Consider the following 11142-nt stretch of genomic DNA (forward strand, 5'->3'; position numbering starts at 1 on the left):
ATTCTTGAGGAAATATGATCACAATCATCTTTAAAGAGGGCTAATTTTCAAGTCTTTCTTTGATACAAATGCTACAGTTTCATGGCTGTGTGGTTTACCCAGAAAGCTAACAAAGATCATAAAGACCTCAAATCCTATCTTGGCCACCGAAACAGCCTATGATACGAATTGGTTAGCTTTTTCTGATTTAAACAAATACATAGCCATAAGATAGATCTGCTTACATGTAGGGACTGTCAGTTTTAGTTTAATCTTTTTTTTTCTTTTATGCCTGTCATTGGGCTTGAACTCTGGGCCTAGGCTGAGCTCTTCAGCTCAAGGTGAGAGTTCTACCACTTGAGCCATAGCACCACTTCCTAGTTTAATCTTTTTATCTGTGGAGGCTCAGCACATCTGGGTAACTACAGCAGTGTGGTGAAGTTGTTCGCCCCGTGCTGTTCTGAGCATGGAGTCTCTGTGAGAGGCAAAGTGTCAGCTGCACGTTTCTTCTTCAGTCTGATGACTTGTGAGTATCTGAGCAAGATGGTGCATAAGAAGACTCTCTCTTCTTCATTAAAGTTCCTGCGATGTACCTGCAACCTGCCATTCCAGGAATGATTTTTCCACCTTTGGATTTCTGTCTCAATCTCTACTCTGAGCTGCTTGATCCACGCTGTGCCATGCTGTGCCAGGCTATGGGATTTGCAGAAGAAAAGAGCAACTTTGAGAACTGACAAACCTGAAAAGGTCTCTTTTTTGGCCTGCAGATCTTATAATACCTTGTTTGGGTAGAAAATATTTCTCTTGAAATGTCTTAGTTTTCCCGTTTTCATTACATCCACAATGCCGACATTTTACTTTCAAACACAACATCTTATTTGATTTGATCAGTGCAAATTAGGATATTGGAGAGTCTACCTTTTGCTTTTACAGATAAGGACATTCAGATACAGGCCATCCTTAATCTTCATACTACAAATAACCAAATTAATAAGAGCAACAGGAACAGCAGCTTAAGTACAGTGTAAGAAGAGCATTGCCCTTTTGAGTCTCCCGGCATAAAGGCAGACTCTTCCAGCTAGAGGCAAATGTAGGTAATTAATGTAAAAGAGGTTGTTCACAGATTAAGATTTTGGAAAGGACTGTCAAAAATGATTTGAAAGATGATACAGGTAATTAACGTATGAGTCCATCCTCATTACATGATTGTGACATTCTTCATTTCTATTGATCTCTTTATCATATTCCATCTAACCATGTTTTCTTGCTGTGTTTTGTCTCTTTGTTCTCAGGCTTACCTTAGGCAAGCTCTAATACCTACAGTCCTCTATTTTTATTTGGCTGACTAGAAAGCCATCTAGAAACCATGATTCTTTTCCTTTTTTGTATTTTTTTCATAATTTGCACAGAAGACATATGGAATTCATAGCAAGATCATGGGGATGATTTTTGAGGGCAACACTTTGCCATGCATTTTGAGCCCCTTAAGCAACTACTACATCATGGCCATAGCATGCATGCCCACTGGAATACTCAATGGAAGGAAATAAAGACTAAAATTTAGTGTTTATATGCTTCAATGATAATATCAGAAAAGGAAATAATGATTGCAAAGTGATAAGTGGTAGAAAAAATTATAAACATCCATTCCTCCTCATTATTATTATATCCATGATTATATCTATTCCTCCTCATATTATACATAAATGAATGATTTGTCAAAAGAAAGTTAGACAATATATATATATATCAAATATATCAGCTTATTCGCTGTATAGAAAATAATTACAATTTTGCATACTTACATGGTCTATTTATTGATTCATCAAACAATGAACTATCTAGGATGTGACAGTCATTTTGACAGGTGCTAGGAATGTCACGGTGAGAGAAAATAGATATGGTTTTGTTTTCATAATCTATAAAACTCCTGAAATACAGAGATTGAGTGAGTACCTATTTAGTTGTGTTTCACATCCATAATCCTATCGATTAAAGAGGTTGACATTTTAAGGATCGTGGTTTAAAGACAGCATAGTCAGAAATAACCAGCCAAAAGTTAGGCTTCTAGCATGGCTTGAAGGGTAGAGAACTAGGAAAATGAGGGAGCCTAGCAAATGAAAGGCTCTGAATTCAAACTCAGATACTGCCTGCCAGCCAGCCAGCTAACCAGCTAGCCAGCCAGCCACACAAACAGACAAGCAGACAGCTAGACAGACAGGGAGAGACTGAATAACAACAGAATAAGGATACTTTGGATTTTGCTATGATTTGGCTCTTCCATGTTCTCCAGTGCCTCATGTATTGATGTCTAAGTTGTCAGACTAGGTGCTGTTAAGAGGTAGTGGAAACTTTGGGAGGTAGGGACTAGAGGAAGGAAGTTATGTCATTGAGGAAGTGCCATAGAAGGGTATATTGGGATCCTGCCCTTTCCACTTTCTGTATTGTTTACAGCTGCCATGAAGCAAGCAGCCTCCTACACATGCTCCCACCATTGTAGCATGCAATGACACATTGCATGTGTCAGGAAATAGATTCTCCTATCTCTAGAACTAGGAAGTTCTCTAGAATTCCTCTAACTAGGATCAGATCTTCACCACCTCCATGGAAATAGGGACCACCCCTCAAAACAAAACCAAGTACCAAAACTTCTGAAACTTTGACCTAAAGTATACCATTTTATATTTCTAAGTTGATTTGTTCAAGTTGATTATTGTTACAGTGATGGAAAGTTTACTGGTACAGATTGTAAGCAGACAAAAATGAAATCAGCATGGTAGAGACAAAAACAGTAGGTGTAGGCAAGATTTTGGGGGTAGATATAACTGAAAAATGAAGGTCTGTAGGCCAATTGGAGTAGGGAAATGTCCCTCTCCAATGCCTAGCTTGGCTTTCCTCTTGTATAGCTGATTCTGAGGCAGGTTCTCATCACATGCTGGCCATGTGGACCTCTGAAGCTCCAGATTTACATGGTGTTTGTATGAGAGAGGAAATAGATTCTGTTTTCTTTAGATTCTAACTAGGATGGTATCTTCATGGCCTGGTCATTACTATGGCTGTCAATGAATGGCCTGATTTTCAGATCTGTGGTAATGCAAGGGAATCTTTGGCCCCATAATAAATCACTTAAAGTATATCTTACAAAGGGTGTTTATGTTCCAGATGAAGAAAAGGATGACAGGCAAGAAAAAAATAACTTATGGTCACTCTAAATAGAACCAAAATATGGAAATTATTAATTTGAAAGAAGAGACTATAATTATATATAGTCAAATCTGAGCAACAAAAGTAATAATACTGTGACAATAACTTTTCTTATACACACAATTTTATTACATTAAAATATGATCTTCCTAAATGGAAAAACATTGGCAGAGTTGTATTAATGATCATCCAAAAATAGACAGACCCACTGTCATTCTTGTATATAACAATTCACAAGATGTTTTGGCTGTGTAGTAAGTCAAGAAAACAAAAGATCAAGAAGGAAGAAATTGAATTATTGGTTTTGCTTGGCATAATTGTCTACACAGAAAAATTCAAAGTAATCTACTGACAATTTATCACAGATCATTAGATCTAAAAGGATAGCTAACAAAATGATCCATGTAATAAATCAAATATACCCCCACTCATCAGCAAAAATTTTAATACCATTTTCAACAGCAAAAGTAAACAAAATACTTCTAACAAAAGATGAGCAAAATCTATTATTATAAAATTTTATTAGAGCATTAAAGAAAACTCAGAAAACAGATATACTAAACTTGTGAGTAGGTAAATGTAATATCATTAATAATTCAATTTTCTCCAATCTGTCTATACAGTCCATGCATGCAAGGTCAATAAAGTTCTAAGAGATTTATTCATGGAATTTGAAAAACCAATTTTTGAATTTATAAGGAAGAATAAAGGGTCAAAATGGTCAAGCACTCCAAACAAAGAAAAATGGAAAAGGACTTGCTTTACTACATATCATGACTCATAACTATAGTATTGAAGACAGTTGGTGTTCATACAAAGAGGGACAAATTGAACAATGAAAGAGGATAGGCATACTAAAAATCCACCATACATATTTAAAACTTGGTACATAACAGGGGTGACAAAGCAGATCATAGTGACGGAAAGACCACTCCATAAATGAAATTGGAAAAAACTGACTAAGCATGGGAAGGTATATAACTAACTGGTTTTTACATTGCACTATGCTAAAAGTTCAATATCTCATAGATTAAATACATAAACTAAAAACAAAGTTGTAAAACTTTTAGAAGATATGCTTTGCTGCCCTAAATAAAGCTATGGATACATTTATTACAGTAAAAGTAAGAATTTCTGTTTAATAAAAAAACCCTATGGAAATCCTAAAGGCTACATATAACAATACCTGCCAGTGTACTAGTAATTATTTAAATAGTTACTATCAATCAATATAAAAATACAAATAACATAACATAAAACATATGAACAATGAATCACACTGCCAATACTTAAGAAGTCTGACAAATGCCAGCATTAGAGCTGTATATGAACTGGATTATTTATATATTGAGAATCAGTGATAACTCCAGTTCACAGTTCCTTAAATTATAAAATTCTCTTGAATGAAATCAAGCACAGATGTATACCTGGAACTGAAGTTTGGTTCTATATAGTATCGTTGCAGAAGAGAACCCAAGCTAAGATAACCATTAGTCCAGAGGAGAGGATATATTTGAATTTCTAGAAAAGCAAAGGAAAAAATTGTCTGCATGATAACATATCTATGAGCTGAGACACATTGGACTCCTACAGCTATATTAAATATAATCTCATAAAAATTACAAACTATACAAGGAGAGGAATCATAATAGGACAAATTCATCAGATACAATAATAGCAAAATTGATGTCCTGAAATTTAGAAATAAAAAATTCTGAAAAAATAGTGTGGTAGAAGAACACATGGTTTATGTACAGAGACCTTGCGTTTGATCCCTTCACACACGCACACATGCACACACACACACACACACACACACACACACACACACACAGACTAATAACCAAATCAAACAATAATCAAATCCAATTAAAGTACATACAAGGTAAGTTTGCAATTTTCAAATTATATATAGAAACTTTAATGGAAAGACAACTAAGAAGAAAGAATAGATGACCCTGTTAAAATGGTCAGATAAAAATTATAGAAGTAGAGGGCTGGGAAGGTGGCTCAGTGGTAGAGTGCTTGTTTTACACACTTGAGGCCCTGGGTTCCATTCCTCAGCACCGCATAAGCAGAAAAAGCCAGAAGTGGCGCTGTGGCTCAAGTGATAGAGCTGAGGGGCAGTGCCCAGGCCCAGAGTTCAGACCCCTATAACCAACAACAACAAAAAAATATATAGATATATATATAGAAGAAGAAACTTTTTCATTGAAATTAACAACCTGATAGAATGGTTAGGAAGATTATTAGAGAGAGCTATAGAGAATTAGTAAACTAAAGGACACAGCTGAGGGACCCAGAAGAGAAGGCAGAAAGATAAAGAGATAGGAAATATGGATGATTAAGAAATGTGGATTCTATATAAATACACAAAAATAGAAGTCTACAAGGAAAAAGCAGGATCGAGACAACATTCAGAGATAATGAATGCTACCCTTTTTGAATGAAAGACAGGAATCTAAACTGAAGACACACACTAATCCCTAAATAACATAAATAAACCAGATCTTATCTAGACACTCTACAATGAAACCATAGAACCCTCAGCACTGAAGAAAGTATTTACAACAAACAGAGAGAAAAAACAATTACTGGAAAAGAATGACAGCCATGCTGATAGCAGATGTTTATCTCTAGAGTCTCCCAAAAGGAAAACCATCTTTAGAAGTTGGAACTTAAAACTCAAATTTCAGATAACTTACCACTTACAAGTGAGATTTTTTTTTTAAAGCAGAGCCCAAGATCTCTTTTCAGTCTCAAATAAACGCTGAAAGTGCTACTACAGAAAGCACTTCAAGAAGCAGAATTATATGTGTCTGGCCAATGCTGGCCAATGGTTTTGCGAAACCATTAGAAAATAAGAAGCAGGGAGCTGGGAAGTTGGCTCAGCGGTAGAGTGCTTGCCTCGCATGCATGAGGCCCTGGGTTCAATTCCTCAGCATCACATAAACAGTAAAAAAGGCCGGAAGTGGCACTGTGGCTCAAGTGGTAGCATGCTAGCCTTGAGCTGAAAAGCTCAGGGATAGTACCCACACCTAGAGTTCAAGCCCCACGACTGACAAAAAAAAAAGAAAGAAAGAAAGAAAAGAAAAGAAAAGAAAAGAAAAGAAGAAGCAGATTTTATTGTAAGAGCAAATTACACAAAGGACAGGTGCATGAGTCACTGTGTCTGGGCTTTTGTGTCTCAACGTGAGTGTGCCTGTTTGCCTCTCTGTGTCTGCATGTGTCTCCTCTTCCTGGGGACCAGCCTCCTACCTTGTACAGCAGCGGAACAAAAGAGGCTTAGTGCCAAGTCCAGGGGCATATTAGGCTGGCATCATATAACATTTTGACCAGAAGCCAGATTCCATGACTTGGGGCTTTTAGACATGTTTAGTACTCACTACACTCCAGCCTCTTTCTTAGGTAGACAATTCTTTATTAGATAGTTTTGTCCTTAAGGAGGGCCTTAGAACATATAGGTTACAGCATCAATATAAGGGACAACATGTAACAACTAAGAGTAGGGCCAGATTAACATGTTCCAATATTACCTATCCATTACCCAAGGAGATAGGGCCAACTATAATGTCCATATCTATTTTGGCAAAGTCCAATTGGCTGGTTTAGTGTCGCTACTAGTCTCATCAATGACCCAGAGATGGATGTATGAAGCAGAAACGGTCAGATAAGTTGATGTTAGGCAAAATGAACCCCAAGATAAGGACTCATTTTTTTTTCTTTCTTGCGATTGTTTCTAACATATTTATAAGATGATTTCTTTGTTGCTTTGTATGTCCCTCCCCACAGTATAACCCTTGTTTTCACTGTATTTGATGTTGGTATAATTTGTGGAGGGGAAGGGAAAAAAACAAATTGTTTAAATAGGGATACTGGTGGACCCATTGCAACAATGAGATGTACAAGACTTTATGTCAAAAAACCAACTTTACAAATTTGGCAGGGTGAGGGGGGAGGAGGAGATGGGAAGGGATGGGGAGGGGAAACAAAGGAGGAGGCAACAATGCTTGATAAGAAATGTACTCATTTCCTTGCCCATGTAACTGTAACCCTTCTGTATGGTATTTTCACAATTAAAAAAAAAAAAGAATGTTGTAACCAACCAGTTACCTGGTGTCATCAAACTGTTCTCTTAACATTTTTTTATTATTAAGAAGTATTTTTTTATTGTGAAAATACCGTACAGAGGTGTTACAATTACATGCACAAGGTAGTGAGTACATTTCTTCTCAAGCATTGTTGCCTCCTCCTCTTTTGTTTCCTCTTACCATCCCTGCCCTCCCCTGCCAAAGTTGTAAAGTTCGTAAATTACAGCTACCAGCTGTAATTTAGCCACTAGCGGCCAGCAAAATTTACATTTTTTAATGTAGTTTAATCAGAGCAAAAACGTGGTCCAAAAGAGGTTATTTGTCTCTCCGTGGTTGTTTATGTAGGAAGTGCATAGTATTAAGAGAGTTGCTCAGACCATCTATTCCAAGATGGGGGTTTGGTACAGTTATTTGTAATTGGAACTTTACATGTTATTGTACCACTTAGAATATACGTAACTTCCATGGAATATTCTGTTTCTGAGCCTAAGTTTTGTATCTTTAGCTAGAAAAAATGAACTCGTGTCATGTACTCCTCCTTCACTATGTAACCATGGAAGGAGGGCCATAGGCAGCCATCAACTGCTTTGATTCAACCTCTCAAAATGTGGCTTCTCTATCTCCCAGTCAAATCCCCATAGAACATGACTACCTATCATCAGGCCAGACACCTTCATGAGAATTAAATAGCAACTTGTTTCTTGATTGTCTTTTTTTCCCCTTTTGCTATTTTCTTAAAAATGGCATCTCCGTTACATCCTTTCCTGGTGCTGCCATTGCTTTAGCAGATGATGATCATTTGGATGGCAAATCTCTTTTGATGATGCCACTCCCCCCACCAGACCATTTCCCCCTGTGTCTCAGGCTGCTGCGCCTGGAGCCAACCCTGTGAGGGGCGGAGCTTGACGTCATCAGGTATGCGACGCGATAGACAAGTTGTGCGACTCCTCCGGGCCTACCGGGCCTACCGGGCCTACCGCTTGCATGTCCGCCCCAGCTGAAGGCCTAGACCCACAGGTTTGCTCCTCAGCTTAGTTACCTCGCGCCTTCTGTGCTGGGCTATCTGTGTCCGAGGCATCTCCAAAGTCACGGAATTGTCCTTGGCGCTTAGGCGGCTCCTTCCAGTGGCGGCGGAGGCACTCCGCCATGCTTGTCTTGGTCACGGCCAGCTGCTGCTAGGCCGCGGCCCGCCAGTGGGTCAGTCACACCCATTTTTGCCAAGCCAGAGACTCAGCCAGCCAAAGGCAAATATAAGAAGAAGAAATTTATAATCTAAACACACCATGGGTGTGTTGGCGGCCGTGTCGGAGCGTTTGTGTGTCCGCGTGTGCAGGCCTGCCTGTTGGCCTGTCCGCGCCTGTCTTTCCTTCTGTGTTTTCATGTGTGCTTTCCCCCTCCCGGGGAGCAGCCTCCTGCCTTTATAGAACAGGGTACCAGAAGAGGCTTAGTGTCAAGATCTGGGCATGCCAGGCTGGTATTATATTAGGGCTTTGGGACATCTTCAGGATTCATGTGTGTCACTTCTGTTTAGGCTCCCCTACATCATGAATCCGGAAGTAAGAAGTGGGATTTAAGTAGGAGCTATGAGTAAAGGCACGGGGGTATTGGAGTTAGTTTATTCAATCAAATACAATGACTGTGGCAATGATAAACCCTTCAGCAATAACACTAAGATGCGGTGATTAGATTTGAGACTTCCTATTTTAAAAATAAGACTGAAATATGGATGTGTGAACGCACATTAAATACCAAAATGTAATTGTATTCCAAGTGGCATGTAATCTAGCTTGGATGTTGTAAAGGAACTTGAAGCCATTGGGAAAATGCTACTTGACACAATGTGGTTGTCAGAAGTAAGATCCTTTGGATGATGAAAAGAATGAAATGAATCAGCAGTTATCAAGAAAACAGAGAAGTCTCAGGTTAAAAAAAAAAATTGGCATGTTTTATTTGTTAGTGGCTCATGCCTGTAATCCTGGCTACTCAGGAGGCTGAGATCTGAGGTTTGTCAGTCAAATCAACTCCAGACAGGAAAAGCCCATGAGTCCAATTAACCAGCAAAAACTGTAAGTGGAGCTACCGACTCAATTGGTAGAGTTCTAACCTTGAGTGAAAAAGCTGGGACAGTACCCAGGCTCTGAGTTCAAGCCCTAAAACTGGCACAAAAAAGGAATAAAAAGAGGTAAAAAAGATGTTCTGGAATTTCAAAAATGATAAGAAAGCACTATGGTGAAATTAGATAAATATATAATTTTCTAGGAAATAGAGATTACAAAAATCTTTAAGATGAAAGAGAAAATATACAATATCATTTTTAGTCAGACTTAAATATGTTTATAAATAGTGTGTTTATACAAACTTACAATCCTAAAGTTTTTCAGAAAGTTTAATACACTTAAATATGTTGGACAATTACTGTCTTGAAAAACTGTGTGGCAAGCTGATTTGCTACCTTGATAATAGCACCTAACAATTATGAAATGTTTTTATGTTCCAGATACTCTTCTAAGTGACTCTTTATATACATTCATTATTATCCTTAAAAACCTTAAAGAAAATGTTAATAAATATGACTCAGCAATATGTTGGACAAATACACAATAATCAAAGAAAATAGAGTATCTATATTAATCGATGAAAGGAGAAATGTCAGATGCAATAAAACAGTTGATAATTTTTTTTAGTTTACTTTGTAGTTTCATGTGACCAACTTACAGGCAATAAATTATAATCTCCTGAGGTTTTCTAGTAGGTAGCTCTTATACTGTACTTTGCCTCATCTAAAGGCTCATGTGATAAAGGCTTGATCCCCAGCTTGGCACTATTGGCAGGTGAGGGAAAATTTTAAGACCTAGAGGGGATACCTTCCAATCTATTCAGGGGATGGTGGATCTCTGCCACTTTCAGTTTTTTCTTTCACAGGTGAACAGTTTTGTTGGGCTGTCACTATTTTCCTACCATGATGTATTACCCCCTGACAAGAAGTCTAAAAGCAAGGTGTCCAGCTGACCATGATGCAAAATCTCCAAAATTGTGAGATAAATCTTTTTTCTCTTTAAGTTGAATTTCTCAGATATTTTTGTTACAGCAATGGAAATCTGACCAACTAAAAGGCCATGTTTTCTTAACTTTTCTGTTCTTTTTCTGCTTTATGACTTGGATTGTCAATGTTGCCATCTTAGTTTATGAGAATGAAGTCACCTATCACATTAAAAAAGGTAAAGTAGCCTGTGTATTCATAGATTATTGAGTAGTATCTGTTAAGTCATTTTCGATCATATATAACTAAATAATTACCTAACAGCTTTTGAACCATCTGTTGTTTTTACAGCATATAAGCCAAAAGGCAAACATACATCTACACTGCCATAGCCTTACTCTTTTCTGAAACCTGCGACTCCGGGAAGTGGACATTTCTGTCTTTTACAAGTTCTAGAGAAGATTACTTTGATGGTTTGTGGATAAATGTGTAAGAACTGAATTTCCACGGAAGAAAAATAAAAGCATCGCAATTTGAAGCATTTGTGTCTTTCAGGATTTAAATTCTATCATGTCAGTTTCAGGCCACCATTAAGAACTTACTGAACGTGTGTTTGTGAAGAAATGTGCATTTTTTAAAGCTATTATGGGTCAACATGAGCAATCTCCAGTAAAGTAATACCCACGTTAGTGCCGTAGTTAGGATCTGTTCCCTGAAGGCAGGTAGGCTAGCTTGAGCAGCTATTGGGATGACATGGAACCACAAAGGGTTGGGGCCTAGCAGTAAGAAGTTAGGTGATTGGAGTTGGTGATACTGGGAACCTAGTCCTTTCTCTCTCTTTGTTTGCTTCCTGGCCACTATCAAATGAGAAGCTTGATCCTATACATT

The 11142-nt window shown here is 37.8% G+C and overlaps 1 long non-coding RNA gene across 2 annotated transcripts; it reads left to right on the forward strand.

The window, feature by feature from the left end:
• The first annotated feature begins 8214 nt into the window (after window positions 1-8214).
• Window positions 8215-10776, forward strand: LOC138805622 (uncharacterized). 2 transcript variants are annotated; one of them, XR_011365602.1, is made up of 4 exons: window positions 8215-8291; window positions 10197-10307; window positions 10457-10492; window positions 10606-10776. It is a non-coding gene; the product is annotated as an uncharacterized lncRNA (long non-coding RNA). The 2 variants fall into 2 exon arrangements; XR_011365601.1 differs by having other exon boundaries at window positions 10197-10492.
• The last annotated feature ends 366 nt before the right edge of the window (window positions 10777-11142 follow it).

The sequence above is a fragment of the Dipodomys merriami genome, unplaced genomic scaffold, assembly GCF_024711535.1.
Source record: "Dipodomys merriami isolate MVZ:Mamm:240054 unplaced genomic scaffold, mDipMer1.0.p SCAF_4, whole genome shotgun sequence".
Lineage (NCBI taxonomy): Eukaryota > Metazoa > Chordata > Mammalia > Rodentia > Heteromyidae > Dipodomys > Dipodomys merriami.